General features: G+C 41.1%; 1 protein-coding gene across 1 annotated transcript in view; it reads left to right on the forward strand.

Annotated features, from left to right (window-relative positions):
* Window positions 1-22,082, forward strand: part of LOC139552088 (fibrinogen C domain-containing protein 1-like) — a 295,950-nt gene that overhangs the window by 272,843 nt on the left and 1,025 nt on the right. The window lies entirely within an intron of this gene.

The raw sequence follows: 22,082 nt of genomic DNA on the forward strand, positions 1-22,082 counted from the left end.
AGATACACTTGTTCTTAATGCAACCGCTTTGTCAGATTTAAAAAAAACTTTACGTAAAAAGCACACCAGGCAATAATCTGAGACGGCGCTCAGATTTAACAACATTTCTCAGCCATGTTGGAGTCAACAGAAATACGAAATTACATCATAAATATTCCCTTACCTTTGATTATGTTCATCAGAATGCACTGCCAGGAATCCTAGTTCCACAATAAATCGTTGTTTTGTTTCGATAATGTCCATCACTTCTGTCCAATTAGCTACTTTTGCTAGCATGTGTAGTACACGTGTCCAAACGCTCGCGCAGATGCAGGCAAACGTCGGACGAAAATTTCAAAAAGTTATATTACAAGTTCAATAAAGTGGTCAAACTTAGTAGAGAATCAATCTTCAGGATGTTGTTATCTTATAAGTAATGGCGATATCATGGCGATATCATGAGGAATGCGCGTGACCAAGAACTGGCAATCTGCCAGACCACTGACTCAAACACCTCCCATCCGGTCCCACATCACAGTATAGGCTTCATTCAGCGTTCTACAGACTGTTGACATCTCGTGGAAGGCGTAGGAAGTGCAAACAGATCCATATATTACAGGGAATTGAATAGGCGATGAGTTTAACAATGTCAGAATTCTCACTTCCTGTTTGGATTTTTTCTCAGGTTTTTGCCTGCCATATGAGTTCTGTTATACTCACAGACATCATTCAAACAGTTTTAGAAACTTCAGAGTGTTTTATATCCAATAGTATTAATAATATGTATATATTAGTATCTGGGCTAGCCAGCTGATGTTTCCCTGTCAAATCACAGTTTTGCCAAAATAGCAAGAAGTACCCCGGTGTCTGGAATGTGTTTCATGACACACTCGTTCTACAACACCTTGCTACGAAAGTAGCTTGCAACTGGAAGTTGTATCTCGTCACATAAAGGCATGTTCCCATGGACACGATATCAACAACTGCGAGTTGAATGCCCTTGTCTTCAGTCAACTAAGTTGTCAACACAATATTCTATAAGATGCTAGTTTGGTCTCATCCCGTCTCTGTTTACTCCCGCTTTTAGATCTTTCCTAGGGGACAAATCCCAGAACTAATATCCCTACAGGTGTAGGCTACATGTGGACATTGCACAAACAAGGCCAGCTTGAGTGTAGTTACATTTATCAACAAAAAATCGATGCCTGTGCTTGTGTTACAAAGACAAAACATGTTCTACTGCAAATAGGCTATCATATTGATATGCTTATAAAGACAGTATGCCTACACTTTACCGAGCAAAATAAAATAAGTTGTGTGTAGAGTACAACCACAGATAGAACAGCTACAGATGCAACTTCAGTTGCCCCAGAAATAGAATGGAATTCTATTATATTTAAATTGTCTAATCTAAGGACTTGGCTGTCTAACCACACCCTGACATTTACAGCTCTCTGGGTGAGATCCTGTCTTCAAGTCTCCGGTGTGTGATGTAGTCCCTTCCATCTATATAATGTATTACAGGTTATGGACAGGTGCATGGGTTTAGCAGGCAGAGTTCAATAAATACAGGCAGATGTGAACCGCAGGAAGATGGCACTTTCCTCATACCATGGGTAGCCCACAGAGTGGTATAAGAAGAGTGCAATTGCTGAACTTACGTAGATATTCCAAACAAAGTGTGTTTGATCACTTTCAAGCGTAACAGTTCCATGTAGAATGAACAATCCTTCACATAATACTGTTGTTAAGGTTCTGAACAAACAAAGTTTAAAAAATCACAGATGACTAGAAAAAGCTCTAACCAAGTGTATTCACCCACTGGGTCACACAGCTGCGAAGACAAAGACATGATTACACAAGCACATATATTTATACCCTCCTACTAGGCCGAATCAACTTCTTGCACTTCGAGACAGCCAATACTATACTGTATGTGTGTGGGGTAGGACTTCATCTGACCTGACCACTGGCAGAATTCCTTACTCCTCCCTAATCTATGACTGTCCTACCTTATTAGTGACTGAAACCAGACTGATGTCCTTTGCCTCCCTCCACCATGAGATTTGACAGTAACATGTTTGACAGAATGTAAACTTCATGCAATCCCCCTTGTCTCACTCAGTAACATTCCATACACCTAGGTTCTATCCACCCTCCATTGACCCCAACATATATATGAATTATTCATGTAAAGTAAGCAATGAGTTCTAGTATGGTAACATGACTAAGCATATTTCAAACTACAACCCAACACTGTAGAAGTAGTGTTCTGCTAATATAACAATGTGCAAGTATTATACTTGTTTTTCATCTTCTATTGTCATTTACAGCCTACACCAGATACTGTACCTATCACCATTTTGTCTGATAGTACATGTTAGTCATCATCCTTTCGTATGGTGTCTCATATACAGTGCCTTCGGGAAAGTTTTCAGACCCCTTGACTGTTTCCACATTTTGTCACGTTACAGCCGTGTTCTAAAATAGATTTTAGACATTTCTGAAACTTTCGCAAATGTATTTAAAAATAAAAAACAGTATTCAGACCCTTTGCTTTGAGACTCGAAATTGAGCTCAGGAGCATCCTGCTTCCAATAATCATCTTTGAGATGTTTCTACAACTTGATTGGAGTCTACCTGTGGAAAATGCAATTGATTGGACATGATTTGGAAAGAAACACACCTGTCTATATAAGGTCACACAGTTGACAATGCATGTCAGAGCAAAAACCAAGCCATGAGGTAGAAGGAGTTGTCTGTAGAGCTACAAGACAGGATTGTGTCGAGGCACAGATCTGGGGAAGGGTACCAAAACAATTCTGCAGCATTGAAGGTCCCCAAGAACACAGTGGCCTCCATCATTCTTAAATGGAAGAAGTTTGGAACCACCAAGACTCTTCCTAGAGCTGGCCGCCTGGCCAAACTGAGTAATCGAGGGAGAAGGGCCTTGGTCCGGGAGGTGAACAAGAACCCAATGGTCACTCTGACAGAGCTCTAGAGTTCCTCTGTGGCGATATGAGAACCTTCCAGAAGGACAACCGTTTCTGCAGCACTCCACCAATCAGCCCTTTATGGTGGAGTGGCCAGACGGTAGCCACTCCTCACTAAAAGGCACATGACAGCCCGCTTGGGGTTTGCCAAAAGGCACCTAAAGATTCTCAGACCATGGGCAACAAGATTCTCTGGTCTGATGAAACCAAAAATTGAACTCTTTGGCCTCAATGCCAAGTGCAACGTTTGGAGGAAACCTGGCACCATCCCTACGGTCAAGCATGGTGGTGGCAACATCATGCTGTGGGGATTTTTTTCAGTGGCAGGGACTGGGAGACTAGTCAGGATTGAGGCAAAGATGAACGGAGCAAATTACAGAGAGATCCTCGATGAAAACCTGCTCCAGAGTGCTCAGGACCTCAGACTGGGGCAACGGTTCACATTCCAACAGGATAATGACCCTAAGCACACAGCCAAGACAATACAGGAGTGGCTTCAAGACAAGTCTCTGAATGTCCTTGAGTAGCTCAGCAAGAGCCTGGACAAAGATTTCTGGAGAGACCTGAAAATAGCTGTGCAGCGATACTCCCCATCCAACCTGACAAAGCTTGACAGGATCTGCAGAAAAGAATGGGAGAAACTCCCCAAATACAGATGTGCCAAGCTTATAGCGTCATACCCAAGAAGACTCAATGCTCTAATCGCTGCCAAAGGTCCTTCAACAAAGTACTGAGTAAAGGGTCTGAATACTTATGCAAATGTGTAATTTCTGTTTTTCATTTTTTATAAATTTTCAAGCATTTCCAAAAAACTGTTTTTGCTTTGTCATTATGGGGTATTGTGTCTAGATTGATTAGGGGAAAATAACTATTTTATCAGTGTTAGAATAAGGCTGTAATATAACAAATGTGAAAAATTCAAGCGATCTGAATACTTTCCAAAGGCATTGCAAGACAATTCTCTGAGATGTTCCCCCACCACTCAATTCAATAATAACAAAATATGACGAAAAGTCATATACGTGTCTTGTATAACTTTATTGCTGAGTGCAAGGTCTCTCCCAATTCAGACATCTGTATCAACCTGTATTTTAGTCATGGGACTCCATGAGAAACCATATCTCCTGTCCTCCATCTGTAGAAAAACAAGGTGGAGTTGATACACACAGCACTGGATACCTTATCAATGGTTGTAAGGTGAATTACAGGACAGACAAGTGTTAGTATTCTGGCCTCTGACCAGATCAAATGTGGGATTGTTGCCTAGCCACGTACTGCCTAAGCCTTCTGCTCCTGATATGGTAGGGGGTTACCCACGTCACTGTTTAACAACAAATCCACCAGGTTTTGTAAGTAACCTGTGAATTAAATTAAATATCATCACTCAACATAACGTAAAGCGCAGAAAATAACTTTTCTCTATTTTAGAAGTAGTTATACTAATAGAGTGACCGTAAGTACAGAATAGATTCAGGATAGTGATGCTGAGCCTTTACTATTGTCGTGTTGAAAACAACTGGTAACTCGGAACTCAAAATTATCCTACTTCCGACTTCAGTGGGTTCAAGACAAGTGGGAACTCGTCGGAATTCCAAGTCGGAAACGCGGACATCTTTTTAGAGCTCCGACTTTCCAACCTGAAGATCACTGACCTCATGATTTTACCGTGTTTTTTTAAGAGTTCCCAGTTGTCTTGAAAGCACCATACGCAACCAGCTGTGCAACATTACAATGCTGAATGCTTGCTGACATATAGCAAGTTAGCTAAAAAGACTGGTACTCAGGCTAGACAAGTACCATCCTTTATTTTTGCCATAGGAAAATACACGCAGTAAATTGGCCAGTGTTACCTAGTGTTGATTTTTCAGTGTAACATTTCTAGTCTAAGAGTAAAATTAACACTCTGTGGTGTATAAGAACCCGGGTGTTGGTGTTAACAACCAGCATTGAGGGTGATGGTGTGGCTGTGTCAGTTTTACTGAGTGAAACGTTCCCATCAAAACCACGCCCATCATTATGATATTTCCCAGCATGCTTCATTGCAGCTAAATATTTTGGGGAGATTGTTTTTAATATCTGTGTTTTTGCATGTACATTGATTGATTGATTAATCTTTTGCTACAAAAAGATAAATAACATAAATGGGTCTAAAATAGTCTAAGTTAATAAGTAACTAAGTTTAGTAGTCTAAGTTACTAAGCCAAGTTACTTAGATTTATTGCACCCGTTACTGAAATTATTGTTGAAGTTTAAATGACTTTAGGTAGTCTCCTTAAAGCACTGTTCTTAATACCAACAGTCATTTTGAATGCAGGTTGTATGTGAATAAAAATTCCAACCATTGGCTGGGCTAACTCTGCCTGGATTCTAAATGGAATTACCCATCACTTCGCAAACCAGCATAATGTCACTTGTAAACAAGGATGTTTCTAAACACCACTGTGTTAGGGTAGACATTGGCCATCAACGTAAGGCATTATGATATACGTAATGTTATTAAGAGTATAATATTAACAATACATTTCACCTACATTACAAATTTACTTGGTGAAGTGCACAGACCTGAAAATATAACGAATTCAACAACCATGTATGTCTTTGTCACTTACAAATACAGTCATGGGTGACAACTCGAAAAGGCAATTGGGAAATGATATTGGAGACTTGGTTTAGTGGGGGCGTGGCTTTCAATTAGTTATTTTTGGCCACCTGTGACTGAAAGTGTTGTACCAGTTGAAGTGGTCTGTGGTAATGTTAATTACTTTTTGAGTACACCTGCTGAAGGTCTATATAAGCATGTGCATAGAGTTATAAATACTTTTGCATTTCATTGTTATGTTTTCAACCCAACATTGAGGGACTTTGTCAAGTTATATGGACCACTTGTTGTAATGGTTAAAAACACTGAGGTGTTATTGCATGAGACCATTTGGTGGAAACTATTGTATACACACTTCCTACTGTTAAAAATACAATTTAAGGCGTAAACTACATACAATCCTAGTGTAAAAAATACTAATTCAGGTGTTATTGCATAACACAAAGTGTAACAGCCTCAGCTCCAAGCAGTAGTAATGTAACACTTAATAGTGTGGAACCGTAGAGACACTGGCCCAGTGTTAAATGTAACACTGTCTGTGTTGATTTAGCAGTGGCAAATTTGTTTTTAAAATATACGCTACCGTTTAAAAGTTTGGGGTCACTTAAAAATGTCCTTGTTTTTAAAGAAAAACACATTTTTTTGTCCATAAAAATAATATCAAATTGATCAGAAATGCAGTGTAGACATTGTTAATGTTGTAAATGAACACTGCAGCTGGAAATGGCAGATTTTTCATGGAATAGGCGTATCGAGGCCCATTATCAGCAACCATGACTCCTGTGTTCCAATGACACGTTGTGTTAGCTAATCCAAGTTGAGCATTTTAAAAGGCTAATTGATCATTAGAAAACCCTTTTGCAATTATGTTAGCACAGCTGAAAACTGTTGTTCTGATTAAAGAAGCAATAAAACTGGCCTTCTTTAGACTAGTTGAGTATCTGGAGCATCAGCATTTGTGGGTTCGATTACAGACTCAAAATGGCCAGAAACAAAGCAATTTCTTCTGAAACTCGTCAGTGTATTCTTGTTCTCAGAAATGAAGGCTAAGAAATTGCCAAGAAACTGAAGATCTCGTACAAGACTGTGAACTACTCCCTTCACAGAACAGCGCAAATTGGTTCTAACCAGAATAGAAAGAGGAGTGGGAGGCCCCGGTGCACAACTGAGCAAGAGGACAAGTACATTAGAGTGTCTAGTTTGAGAAACAGACGCCTCACAAGTCCTCCACTGGCAGCTTCATTAAATAGTACCCGCAAAACACCAGTCTCAACGTCAACAGTGAAGAGGCAACTCCGGGATGCTGGCCTTCTAGGCAGAGTTGCAAAGCAAAAGCCATATCTCAGACTGGCCAATAAAAAGAGAAGATTAAGATGGGAAAAAGAACACAGACACTAAACAGAGGAACTCTGCCTGCAAGCTGCAAGATGAGGACTTGTGAGGCGTCTGTTTCTCCAACTAGACACTCTAATGTCCTCTTGTTCAGTTGTCCACCGGGGCCTCCCACTCCTCTTTCTATTGTGGTTAGAGCCAGTTTGCGCTGTTCTGTGAAGGAAGTAGTACATAGCGTTGTACAAGATCTTCAGTTTCTTGCCAATTTCTCACATGGAATAGCCTTCATTTCTCAGAAGAAGAATGTTTCTGTCCATTTTGAGCTTGTAATCGAACCCACAAATTCTGATGCTCCAGATACCCAACTAGTCTAAAGAAGGCCAGTTTTATTGCTTCTTTAATCAAACAACAGTTTTCAGCTGTGCTTACATAATTGCAAAAGGGTTTTCTAATGATCAATTAACCTTTTAAAATTAGAAACTTGGATTAGCTAACACAACATGCCATTGGAACACAGGAGTGATTGTTGCTGATAATGGGCCTCTGTACGCCTATGTAAATATTCCATAAAAAATCAGCCGTTTCCAGCTACAATAGTCATTTACAACATTAACAATATCTACACTGTATTTCTGATCAATTTGATGTTATATTAATGGACAAAAAAAATGTCAATTTCTTTAAAAATCAAGGACATTTTTAAGTGACCCCAAACTTTTGAACTGTAGTGTACTTTTATAAGAAACGTTTAACACTAGTTGCAGACGAAGCAACAGAATACTAGCTAGCTACCCTTGCTCTTGATCATGACTCCCGTTCCATTATAGTAAAGGCAGAATGCCGCCATGGCCTGAGTTATCGAAAGCAAGCATTGACCCAAACAACATGCATGTTCTCATAAAAGTAGCAAGCTACCTAACTTGCAAATCTGGGTTAGTTATCGATATCTTTGTCCGAGTTTATATGAATTGCCTAGCTAGCTAATGTTAGCTAGCATAGAGAGGTTCTTAGCTAGCCAGTTCGAGTTGAAACATAATCGATAGCAAGCTGGCTAAAGTTACATCCTATCAAACCTTGTCATCAGGTACAATGTTAACTATGCAAATCTTCCTCTATGACATTACATAACATTACACAATCTGGAGAGGCTATGTATTTAGCTAGTTACATCACAGTATAACAGTATAATAGCTAGCTAGTTAGCTACTCACCACACACCAGTCACAGCCATCATGTCGTACGTTTGTTGCATGTTATCCATTCCTTGCCATCTAGACATCATCATTGGCAAAAGCGGGCATGTAATCCATGCCCAACCCATCCATACATGTCGTGATGCACTCACTTCCAAATCTCATTTTGAACAAGACTGACTTAATAATGACCAACATTATCCTATTTACACTTTGTTGTCAATTTTGCCACTGTAATTCATGTTTTTGATTCATATCGGTGCCACATAGGCCATTTACAACCAGAGAAGTTGGTTCTAGAAGGCAGTTCTCCTTTAAACTCAAGCACTATCTTGACTCCAGCATTATAAACAGAAGTTGGGATCATTCAGAGTTATCCCTTTCTCCCACTCATTATCATCAGCAGAGTACTGATCAATCCCCCTGTTCCCTCACCCTCCTCCATCTCACTCCTCCTTGTTTCCATTTCCCCTCCATCTCACATGCTCTCCATTCCCCTAACCCCTCCATTTATCCCACCTCCTCCATCTCTCCATTCACCAAACCCAACCTCCCTCAGCCCCAGGCTCCCTAGTCCCCGTCACAGAACCAACTCTGCTTTAATTTTTCTCTCTCGTGAATATAGATTGTTTTGTGGAATCTTGATACTGTGTTTTAATGTTCTTGTCTACATGTAATAAACATTCACATTTTATGAGTGGACAAGTTCTTCATGTTTCTATTATCTGTTTGTGTCTTGTGCAATGTGTTTGTACATGCATGAGTGTATACAGAGATGGGCAGTAGTCCTGTTACATGTGAAATATATACTTTTATTACTTCAGAGTTTTTTGTAATTTTAACTACACTGGGCTGAATTAATCTCCGATGTATTTTGTATATTTTTTTTTTAATACTGTCATTTTTATTTCAAAAATACAAAATACTTTTCCAAACCATTTTTTAAAATTATGGTTCACCCTGCATTGGTATCAGAAGTCTGATAGGACTATGGCTGGGGAAGGCAACCCTGTCTCTTTAGGGTTGCAGGCACTTCATGTTTTTGATTAAACCAACCTGTAAGACTGCCTGCATTGAATTTAGGTAGTCAATGAACTGATCAATTAGTTGGAACAAAATCCTGCAGTACCTGCAGTACTCCCCTGCACTATGGTATGATAAGAGTGTATGCTAAATTAACTCAATTTACATGTATAATTATATACGTAACATAATTGTTAAAACTAATTACATTTTAGTAGTTGTTATTTTTCCACCTATTACTGAGATGGCTGTTCCAGTTTATTGGTAGTTCCAACAATTTGGCATCTTTGAAGAAGTTAAACTTGGTCAATATGAACTTTTTTTGTTCACGTAATGTTAACAATCTGTCATAAAGCACACATAACGGACATATACCAGGAGCTGTGCCTGGCCTGCCACGTCTGTTGACTCATCCAGGTGTAACGCCTAGAATTCACTGGCTTGTATGCGAAGCAGTAATTCTTTCAAAACATCTCCTGCCATGTCACTGATGCATCGTGAAACACTGTTGTTTGATGAAGGCATTGGCTTTATAGTTTTTTGGGCCTTTTCCCACAGCATTGTCCCAGCCATATCTGCGGCAGCAGGAAGAATTCAAATCAAATCAAATGTATTTATATAGCCCTTCTTACATCAGCTGATATCTCAAAATGCTGTACAGAAACCCAGCCTAAAACCCCAAACAGCAAGCAATGCACGTGTTGCTAGGAAAAACTCCCTAGAAAGGCCAAAACCTAGGAAGAAACCTAGAGAGGAACCAGGCTATGAGGGGTGGCCAGTCCTCTTCTGGCTGTGCCGGGTGGAGATTATAACAGAACATGGCCAAGATGTTCAAATGTTCATAAATTACCAAAATAGTCAAATAATAATAATCACAGTAGTTGTCGAAGGTGCAACAGGTCAGCACATCAGGAGTAAATGTCAGTTGGCTTTTCATAGCCGATCATTGAGAGTATCTCTACCGCTCCTGCTGTCCCTAGAGCGTTGAAAACAGCAGGTCTGGGATAGGTAGCACGTCCGGTGAACAGGTCAGGGCTCCATAGCCGCAGGCAGAACAGTTGAAACTGGAGCAGCAGCACGGCCAGGTGGACTGGGGACAGCAAGGAGTCATCATGCCAGGTAGTCCTGAGGCATGGTCCTAGGGCTCAGGTCCTCTGAGAGAGAGAAAGAAGGAAAGAGAGAATTAGAGAGAGCATACTTAAATTCACACAGGACACCGGATAAGACCGGAGAAATAGTCCAGATATAACAGACTGACCCTAGTCCCTCGACACATAAACTACTGCAGCATAAATACTGGAGGCTGAGACAGGAGGGGTCAGGAGACATTGTGGCCCAATTCAAAGATACCCCCGGACTGGGCCAAACAGGCAGGATATAACCCTACCCACGTTGCGAAAGCACAGCCCCCACACCACTAGAGGGATAACTTCAACCACCAACTTACCATCCTGAGACAAGGCCGAGTATAGCCCACAAAGATCTATCAATAGAGCTGGTATGTGTCTCTATGAATGCGGACCTTACTTTATTTTAACCATTTATCAATTTCCGAGCAAATGGAATGAGCAGCAGCTACGTTTGGCTACATACGGACTGTTAGTGGAATTCCCGCGAGAGAGTAGAGGTTAATATGGTTGGATGTTAATTATTTGACTAGGCTACCTGTATTTGACATTGTGTTGTTATTTCGCTGAACACTAGATGGTTTAATTTTATTTTTGGCAGTGAAGCGAGGCTACTCAGGTGAGAAAAAAAATCTCACCCAAATGTATAGCCCCATTGGAAAATATAAATGTACTGTTTGAATGCTTTTAAAAATATATATTTTAATTTGGCTTAGCCCCGACGGCATTGCGCGTATCCCTGGTCTAGAGGTAACAGGGTTGACGTGTTTTGCTCAACCCGCTCAGTTTTTATATCACAATTTATTTACTGAAAATTGCCAAAAACAGGTCACCTGCTTTTACACTTTACACTTTATTTGTCCTTTCTTCTGAATATTTTTTTTTTTTATATTTTTTTTCACCATATTAAAACGAGTGTTCAGTTTCACAGACAGGGTTCACCTGAAAATGAGGGAAAGATGTAAATGATTTACCACCACAGACCGATGCTGGCACTAAGAGCGCACTCAACAAACTCTATAAGGCCATAAACAAACAAGAAAATGCTCCCCCAGAAGCGATGCTCCTAGTGGTCGGGGGACATTAATGCAGACACATTTATGGACTACAAAGGGAAACGCAGACGCGAGCTATGCAGTGATGCGATCCTACCAGACGAGCTAAATGCCTATTATGCTCGCATCGAGGCAAGCAACACTAAAGCATGTAGCCGATGTGAGCAAGACCTTTAAACAGGTCAACATTCCATTTGTTTTGTACAGTGCTGCTACTCGCTGTTTATTATCTATGCATAGTCACCCCTACCTACATGTACAAATTACCTCTAACCTGTAGCCCCACACACTGACTCGGTACCGGTACCCCCTGTATATAGCCTCGTTATTGTTATGTTATTGTGTTACTTTATATTATATTTTACTTTAGTTTATTTGGTAAATATTTTCTTAACTCTTCTTGAACTGCACTGTTGGTTAAGGGCTTGTAAGTAAGCATTTCACGGTAAGTTCTACACTTGTATTCGGTGCATGTGACAAATAAAGTTTAATTTGATTTGATATGTTAATGCAACACAATAACTAGGGCTTTACAATGACGGTGAAATTATTAATGCGGGTTGCATGCAGGGGGTTGGAACTGGAAAGGAACTGGAACGACATTTTTAGAGGAATGGAAAAAGAACCAGAAACAAAAGTGATCTCTGATGTTCTGGAACAGAACCATTACTTTACAAGTAGGGAACCAGTTTTTTTTTCAATCCCATAAAAAACACCAACAAAGCTCCTATGCAAAGCACTCACGCTGTGACTCAGAAACTTCTCCTTCCAGTGTCTGCCTGCCAGCTAGTTTTTTGGGCTAGTTAAGAATACTATAGTTATCACATTACACATTGGATTTATTAACAACAAAAAGTTAAGACGTCTTTTGAATTTCGGTGCCGCTGCACACACACGCTTGTTAGCTAGCTCCGGTCCTAGGCGTTGAGCTAACCTCAGCTTTGAGCCAGCTATCAGACGTTCAAATTCCTCCATATTAGCCACTCCTCCAAAGGTATCTAGCCAGTATATAATTATATCATTCAGTGAAGTAATGATAGGCCTACTACTAATATCCTAAACCCATTGCAATGAATGTTATACCATGATGCCCAGTGCTTCAAGTCAACTCCTCCATGTCCACCCCCTTGCTCTTTCAGTTGCATATTGTGCCCTACAATTGTCTGTCCATCAAGCATGTCAGCCAAACAACTAGCTTTCCTGATCCATGGAAAGCTGCTCTATTTGCACTGATTTGTGGAGTAATTTAATGAGCTAAATGTAAAAACTGTCGATTTCACAGGCGGGACCACATAGGGTCAAACCTAAACCAGACTGTAAAATAATATGTAGCCAGACAGCTGAATCTAAAGATCAAGTCTAACTAAATTTGACCGCAATCAAGTTCTGAATTCACCATACCATTGGACAGAAACCATACAAAACTGGACCCAAAGAGGACCATGAACTATAGACTCACAAACAACCAAAGCCAAAACTGTACGAAACCAAAGCAGACAAACCAGAACAAATCTCAAACTCACTGGATAATATCTAATAACTAATAATCTTCGAAAAGAACCCAATTCCAGTTCAATATGACCTGCACACTGAATAATGATGGTTCCTCAAGGGTTGTTAGGGAAGGGTGATGGTTCTATGTGGAATTCTAATGACTCAAAGAACCCTTTGAGCTCTTCAATGGTTGTTAACAGTTCACAAAATATGTCTTTGCTCTTTTAGTGATAATTAAAATGTAGCGGTGCGGCTCATTTTAATATTTTGGGGGGTGGTTTGCACACAGCTCTTTTTGTGTAACCAGGAGTGAGAGTGTCTATCAAGTTTGTGTAATTTGTTGTGTTACGCTTGTTGGTATCACATGCTATATGACTGTGGCCAGTAATAATGTTATGGGAAAGACTCACATATGATGCATGTTTGTCCTTGTGTCAATTGTGAATGGTTCACTAAATCAGTCTGTTGTTCTCAATTCTCTTCTCAGGGAGTCTCAGCTGTTCAAGAGTTTAACTTCAATTAACTTGTTAACACAACAATCACTCTTTGGAAATTGAACATTATAATACGGATGACCAAAATAAAACTACCAGTATGGTTCTCTGAAATGATATAGAAATAACTTTTCAGATTAAGGAAGGTTCTTTATAGAACCATTCTCCATAAAGGTTCTATAAAAAAAAAGCGTTGTAACCATAACGGAACCCTTTTTTTGTGCTACATTATTTTTAATTGTGCTTTACAGAACCCTAGGAATAGGTTCTTTATAGGACCATACAGGTTCCATTTAGAACCACAATTATTATATATTTTTTTATGGTTCTGTCTAGCACAGTAAAGGGTTCCAAATAACCCTGATCGATCTGGTACTATTTAGAACAAATAAATTGTCTGTGTGTATGTACAGTGAGGGAAAAAAGTATTTGATCCCCTGCTGATTTTGTACGTTTGCCCACTGACAAAGATATGATCAGTCTATAATTTTAATGGTAGGTTTATTTGAACAGTGAGAGACAGAATAACAACAAAAATATCCAGAAAAATGCATGTCAAAAATGTTATAAATTGATTTGCATTTTAATGAGGGAAATAAGTATTTGACCCCTTCTCAATCAAAAAGATTTCTGGCTCCCAGGTGTCTTTCATACAGGTAACGAACGGAGATTAGGAGCACACTCTTAAAGGGAGTGCTCCTAATCTCAGTTTCTTACCTGTATAAAAGATACCTGTCCACAGAAGCAATCAATCAATCAGATTCCAAACTCTCCACCATGGCCAAGACCAAAGAGCTCTCCAAGGATGTCAGGGACAAGATTGTAGACCTACACAAGGCTGGAATGGGCTACAAGACCATCGCCAAGCAGCTTGGTGAGAAGGTGACAACAGTTTCTGTGATTATTCGCAAATGGAAGAAACACAAAAGACCTGTCAATCTCCCTCAGCCTGGGGCTCCATGCAAGATCTCACCTCGTGAAGTTGCAATGATCATGAGAACGGTGAGGAATCAGCCCAGAACTACACAGGAGGATCTTGTCAATGATCTCAAGGCAGCTGGGACCATAGTCATCAAGAAAACAATTGGTAACACACTATGCCGTGAAGGACTGAAATCCTACAGCGCCCGCAAGGTCCCCCTGCTCAAGAAAGCACATATACATGCCCGTCTGAAGTTTGCCAATGAACATCTGAATGATTCAGAGGACAACTGGGTGAACGTGTTGTGGTCAGATGAGACCAAAATGGAGTTCTTTGGCTTCAACCCAACTTGCCGTGTTTGGAGGAGGAGGAATGCTGCCTATGACCCCAAGAAACCATCCCCACCGTCAAACATGGAGGTGGAAACATTATGCTTTGGGGGTGTTTTTCTGCTAAAGGGACAGGACAACTTCACCGCATCAAAGGGACGATGGACGGGGCCATGTACCGTCAAATCTTGGGTGAAAACCTCCTTCCCTCAGCCAGGGTATTGAAAATGGGTCGTGGATGGGTATTCCAGCATGACAATGACCCAAAACACACGGCCAAGGCAACAAAGGAGTGGCTCAAGAAGAAGCACATTAAGGTCCTGGAGTGGCCTAGCCAGTATCCAGACCTTAATCCCATAGAAAATCTGTGGAGGGAGCTGAAGGTTCGAGTTGCCAAACGTCAGCCTCAAAACCTTAATGACTTGAAGAAGATCTGCAAAGAGGAGTGGGACAAAATCCCTCCTGAGATGTGTGCAAACCTGGTGGCCAACTACAAGAAACGTCTGACCTCTGTGATTGCCAACAAGGGTTTTGCCACCAAGTACTAAGTCATGTTTTGCAGAGGGGTCAAATACTTATTTCCCACATTAAAATGCAAATCAATTCATAACATTTTTGACATGCGTTTTTCTGGATTTTTTTGTTGATATTCTGTCTCTCACTGTTCAAATAAACCTACCATTAAAATTATAGACTGATCATTTCTTTGTCAGTGGGCAAACGTACAAAATCAGCAGGGGATCAAATACTTTTTTCCCTCACTGTATATAAACCTCTTCCTTGGTGCATAGACAAAAAAAAAACTAGATAAATTCAAGTTATTTCTTCTATTTGACGGTGAGTACAAGGTGTACAGAACTGATGGTGCCTCAGACAGCACAACAGACAGGCGCACCACATCTCCACGGTGAACATAATTGTCAGCACCTCTGAAGATCAAAGAAGCCTTTGTGAGGTAGCGATGAATGAGCACCCCCTAACATCATCTGCTGTCCCAGACAAAATGGAAGACGGAAGGAAGGAAATAAGTGACGTTTGTAGACACAGAATAATATAGAGACCTTGTGGCCCCCCCAAAGCAAACAGAACATCAGAGGAGATGAGTAATACACATGCATGCATGCAACACACACACACACACACACACACACACACACACACACACACACACACACACACACACGCACACGCACACGCACACGCACACACATACACACGGTACACTTTAATAAACACACAATTATTGTTAAATCTGCGCTTGGTGTACAACTGCTGCATCAAATAGGGTGCTGTAGCGATGTCACTGTCATACTGAGATGCCAACACTGAACAGACATCCGATGCTGTCACACAAACATACACACACACACAGCCAGACGAGGACACTGTGACACACTCCGTCTCTGACGACAGAGCAGGACGTGACTGCTGTTGGCAGGGCATTGTAATGAGAGAGTGCATGTGCAATTTGCACAGAATACAAACTGAGAACCAGATGTAATGTGTGTGCATACATGCGAGAGAGATGGGTATTACTAAGGTAAAAGGTAGCAGTGCAGAGAGAGAAAGAGAGAGAGAGAGAGAAGATGAAAAGAGAGGAGTGCAAAGGAAAGAGAGAGAGAGAGAGGAAATATCATTTAAAATTGAAGCCTAGAAACTGCTTCTCCAATAGAAATCCCAGATCATGCTTGTAGGCGATGTCATGGTGATGTAAGTTAGCTAAGCTCATTTCGTAAACCAGTCATCGGGTCTAATGGTGCGTTCAAGACAACTGGGAACTCTGAAAAATAAGAGGTCCAATCATGAAGTAAGTGATCTTCAGGTCGGAAAGTAGGAGCTCTAGAAAGAGGCCTGAATTCCGAGTTGGATGACCGTCCAAAACTAATGTCAGAGCTCGTTTTCATTTGAGTTTCCAGTTGTCTTGAACGCACTGAAGTTGGAAGTCTGAGATTTGAATGCGGCATAATGGCCATCTCGTGGCCAATTGAGCATGTGCAGGCCGTCAAATCAAAGGCACTCCTTTCGATATAAAATCGTTTTTTGATAAAAATGGAAACAGTTTGTCACTTTCACAACGACATAGAAATGACCGTTTAAAACTACTTAAGACATTGGCTCGAATCTAGGTATTGCCTTTATATTTTTAGAAACTTTACCAGTAAGGAATCATTTTAACCTTCTACTGTTGACTAACCAAACCACAACCCCGGTCTGGTCTGTCAAATCTGCTTTGCGAAGCGTTCCTCGAAGTATAGCGATGTTGGACCACTTGGTTTAGAACCTCTGAAAGAGAACGAGAAAGTGTGATTGTGAGGGATAGGAAGGGAGATGTGGGATTCTAAGATGAGAGTGAGAAAAATGAGAAGTGATTGATTGTAACAAAAGAAGCAGATTTTACCACTCCTCTCGTGGCTGCCTGTCTGTTCCTGTCTTCTCTACAGGAGTTAAGTGAGTGACACTCTCTTTGTCTGAGCCTGTTTGTTACCCCCACCACTTAAAGACATGTGGCTAGATCTGCCTCTTTCTTTCCTTCCATCTACCCTCTTTTTTTCTATTTTCTTCTGTTGAATGGGAGTCGAGGAAGTCCAGTGTTATAGACAAGTGTGTGATGTTCAGGCAGGACAATGGATGGACTTTAAGTGGCCACTTTCCATTGTTCCGTTTTCACTTACTGTATAGCATTATATTTTACATTACTTAGGAGTATAATATACAGCATTTTGTGATGATTTTCATAACATACACACTATTGATTCAACATAGAATTGTAAAGCAATCCACTGCAATGGGATTGTGAGTTTGCTCAATATTTGGGCATGAAGTGTATAGCTGAACCAACATACATTCTCAGGTTGAATTGTAAGTTCACTGAACTTTTAATTTTAGGTTTTGTCACGAACCGTCTCAAAGCCCGTAACAAAAGGGAGACAACGTGGAGATAAGGAGTAACAAAATATATATTTATTAAATAAAGTAACTAGGTATAATATACAATGGTGTGTGTAATCAGTAATCAGTAGTGTAAGTGAGTGTTTTGCATGCATGAATGTGATAATGCAGGGTGTTGAAAGATGCTAAAAGCAAACAACCAAAAAACCACCAAGAAACACAACAAAATCTATCAAGGTGTCTGCATGGAGAGAGTCTACTCCATGAATGGAGAAGTGGTGTATTTATCCTGGGAGACACCGGGCCCAGGTGTTTCCCATGTAGCTGACGACCCTCCCAACTCCGCCCACCGGCATCCTAATAAGGAAACAAGAACAAAGAGAGAATACGGCAGACAGAGTGGGAGGGTCGTCACAGTTTAGTGAACATACAATTCAATTTGAGAATTTAGTCTACCTTATTTGCATATTTCTCAGTGTGCCTTGCCTTTAGAAGGAATTATAGTCACCAACCATGACTATATTTTGTCTTCCCAACCAATACGAAACCAATCAAATAGTGTGCCACAATACCACAGTTCAGGATGTCATTGATGGATTGATACAGGCATCAGCACACTGCATGGCGATTTTGATGCATGCCTTAGAGCTCCGGTATCAAACGTAATGTCACTGATCTTCAGTAGCTTTCAGTCCTATAAGCCTTTACCAATGGAGGGTGAATATGTGGCCGTGTTGCTCCCTTAATGAAGTGGTCTGACACTCCTGGTACCCAGGGTACATCAACCCTGCAAATCACATTATGCTGGCTTGCAAAGTGATGTGTAATTCCTATTGTAATCTAGCCTGTGTGAGGATATCCTACAATTTGAATTTGTAATCACCTGCCACCAGGGGTTGAGGAGTACACCACATCAGTCATTGGCTTCATCAATAAGTGCATCGATGATGTCATCCCCACACTGACCGTACATACATACCCCAACCAGAAGCCATGGATTACAGGCAACAACCGCACTAAACTAGAGGCTAGAGCTGCCGCTTTCAAGGAGAGGGACTCTAACCCGGAAGCTTATAAGAAATCCCACTGTGCCCTCTGATGAACCATCAAACAGGCAAAGTGTCAGTACAGGACTAAGATCGAATCGTACTACACTTGCTTCGACAATCGTCGGATGTAGCAGGGCTTGCAAACTATTACAGACTACAAAGGGAAGCACAGCCGAGAGCTGCCCAGTGACACGAGCCTACCAGACGAGCTAAACTACTTCTATGCTCGCTTCGAGGAAAATAACACTAAAACATGCATGAGAGCACCAGCTGTTCCAGACGACTGTGTGATCACGCTCTCCACAGCCGATGTGGCTAAAACCTTTAAACAGGTCAACATTCACAAGGCCGCAGGGCCAGATGGATTACCAGGACGTGAACTGCGAGCATGCGCTGACCAACTGGCAAGTGTCTTCACTGACATTTTCAACCTCTCCCTGTCTGAGTCTGTAATACCAAAATGTTTTAAGCAGACCACCATAGCCCCTGTGGCCAAGAACACTAAGTTAACCTGCCTAAATGACTACCAAAACATAGCACTCACATGTGTAGCCATGAAGTGCTTTGAAGGACTGGTCATGGCTCACATCAACACCATTATCCCAGAAACACTAGATCCACTCCAATTTGCATACCGCCCTAACAGATCCACAGATGATGCAATCTCTATTGCACTCCACACTGCCCTTTCTCACCTGGACAAAAGGAACACCTATGTGAGAATGCTCTTTATTGACTACAGCTCAGTGTTCAACAATATAGTGCCATCAAAGCTCAATAAGCTAAGATCCTTGGGACTAAACACCTTCCTCTGCAACTGGATCCTGGACTTCCTGACAGGCCGCCCCCAGGTGGTAAGGGTAGGAAACAACACATCCGCCATGACGATCCTCACCACAGGGGCACCTCAGGGGTGTGTGCTCAGTTCCCTCCTGTACTCCCTGTTCACTCATGACTGCACGGCCAGGCACGACTCCAACACCATCATTAAGTTTGCTGATGACACAACAGTGGTAGGCCTGATCACTGACAACAACGAGACAGCCTATAGGGAGGGGGTCAGAGACCTGGCCATGTGTTAACAGGACAACAACCTCTCCCTTAACGTGATCAAGACAAAGTAAATTATTGTTGACTACAGGAAAAGGAGGACTGAGCCATTCTCATCCATTCTCATCGATGGGCTGTAGGGGAGCAGGTTGAGAGCTTCGAATTCCTTGGTGTCCACATCACCAACAATAAACATGGTCCAAGCACACCAAGACAGTCGTGAAGAGGGCACAACAAAACCTATTCCCCCTCAGGAGACTGAAATGATTTGGCATGGATCCTCAGATCCTCAAAAGGTTCTACAGTTGCACCATCGAGAGCATCCTGACTGGTTGCATAAGCGCCTGGTATGGCAACTGCTCAGCCTCCGACCGCAAGGCACTACAGAGGGTCATCTGTACGGCCCAGTACATCACTGGGCCAAGCTTCCTGCCATCCAGGACCTATATTCCAGGCGGTGTCAGAGGAAGGCCCTAAAAATTGTCAAAGACTCCAGCCACCCTAGTCATAGACTGTTCTCTGTTCTCTCAAGCGGTACCGGGGTGCCAAGTCTAGATCCAAGAGGCTTCTTAACAGCTTCTACCCCCAAGCCATAAGACTCCTGAACATCTAATCAAATGGCTACCCAGACAATTTGCATTGCCCCCCTCTCTATTACGCCACTGCTACTCTCTGTTATTATCTATGCATAGTCACTTTAATAACTCTACCTACATGCACATATTACTTCAATTACCTCGACTAACCGGTGCCCCCGCACATGACTCTGTACCAGTACCCCCTCTATATAAGCTCGCTCTTGTTATTTTACTGCTGCTCTTCAACTACTTGTTACTTTTTATATTCTTCATATTTTTTTAACTGCATTGTTGGTTAGGGGCTTGTAAGTTAGCATTTCACGGTAAGGTCTACACCTGTTGTATTCGGCGCATGTGACTAATACAATTTAATTTCATTAGAGATATAGGACAGACACTTCAGAACACACTTCTTTTAGATTTTTTTTTTTTGGGGGGGGACTATCTGTTGATCCATGTAGTGACTCTGTTATTCAATGCATTTGCATGGGCTAATAGCAGTAAGACCAAAACACTTTTTAATATAATAATTTGTAAAGAATCTTTTTTTATACTTCAAGGGGTCTTAAAAAGCTAAATCAAATAGCAAAATTATCCTTGGTATGAACATAATAAATCAATTCCATATAGCTTAGAACCCTACCCACCCAGCTTGCACAGGGCAAAATAAGGGGTTAAATACATGTAGTGTCACGAACCGGCTTAAAGTCCATAACAAAAAGGGAGACAACGTGTTGATTAGGAATAACAAAAATATATTTATTAACTAAAGTTATGAAAATACAATTAACAATGGTGTGTGTAGTCAGTAATCAGTAGTGTAAGTAAGTTGTTGCATGCATAAATTTGATAATGAGGGGTGTTGAAAGGTGCCAAAGCAAACAAACAAACAAAATGGCCACAAAAAATGCCACAAACAAAATCTAACAGTGTGTCTGCATGGAGAGAGTCTCTTCAATGAATGGGGAAGAGGTGTATTTATCCCGGGACACACCCGGGCCCAGGTGTGTCCCATGTCGCTGACGACCCTCCCAGCTCCGCCCGCCGACATCCTAATAAGGAAAACAAGAGCAAAGAGAGAATATGGCAGACAGAGTGGGAGGGTCGTCACAGTAGTGAATCTGTTAAAACAATTTCAAAATGCTTCCTGATCTTTCTTGTAGATCTCAGATATAGGACAGAACAAACTTCCTTTAGATTTGTTCTGTTGTTACTTGTCGTGAATCTGTTATCCAGCTTACACAGGGCGTAGACTGTTTAGAGCCAAAAATAAGAGGTTAAAAAAGATGCATACAAGCGTCTGCTAAAGTGCATATATTATTTTATGTTATTTTACTCTAAAACATTTCTAGGACGGCCCAAACTCTTTCGCTCTTGGGCGCATAGCCAATATTGGATCTGACCTCAACTTTATTTAATAATGATAGATTTTTGAACAAAGTTTAGTTTAGTTATCCTTTAAATCAAATCAATTTTATTTGTCACATACACGTGTTTAGCAGATGTTATTGCGGGTGTAGCGAAATGCTTGTGTTTCTAGCTCCAACAGTGCAGTAATATCTAACAAGTAATATCCAACAATTTCACAACAATACACACAAATCTAAAGTAAAGGAATGGAGTTAAGAATATATAAATATTTGGGCGAGCAATATCAGAGCGGCATAGACTAAGATACAGTAGAATGGGATAGAATACAGTATTTACATATGAGATGAGTAATGCAAAATATGTTAACATCATTAATGTGACTAGTGTTCCATTATTAAAGTGGCCAGCAGCCTCTAATATGCTAGTGATGGCTATTTAACAGTCTGATGGCCTTGAGATAGAAGCTGTTTTCCAGTCTCTATGTCACAGCTTTGATGCACCTGTTCTGACCATGCCTTCTGGATTATAGCGGGATGAACAGGCAGTGGCTCGGGTGGTTGTTGTCCTTGATGATCTTTTTGATCTTCCTGTAACATCGGGTGCTG

This window comes from Salvelinus alpinus, chromosome 24, assembly GCF_045679555.1.
Source record: "Salvelinus alpinus chromosome 24, SLU_Salpinus.1, whole genome shotgun sequence".
In the NCBI taxonomy this organism is placed as follows: domain Eukaryota; kingdom Metazoa; phylum Chordata; class Actinopteri; order Salmoniformes; family Salmonidae; genus Salvelinus; species Salvelinus alpinus.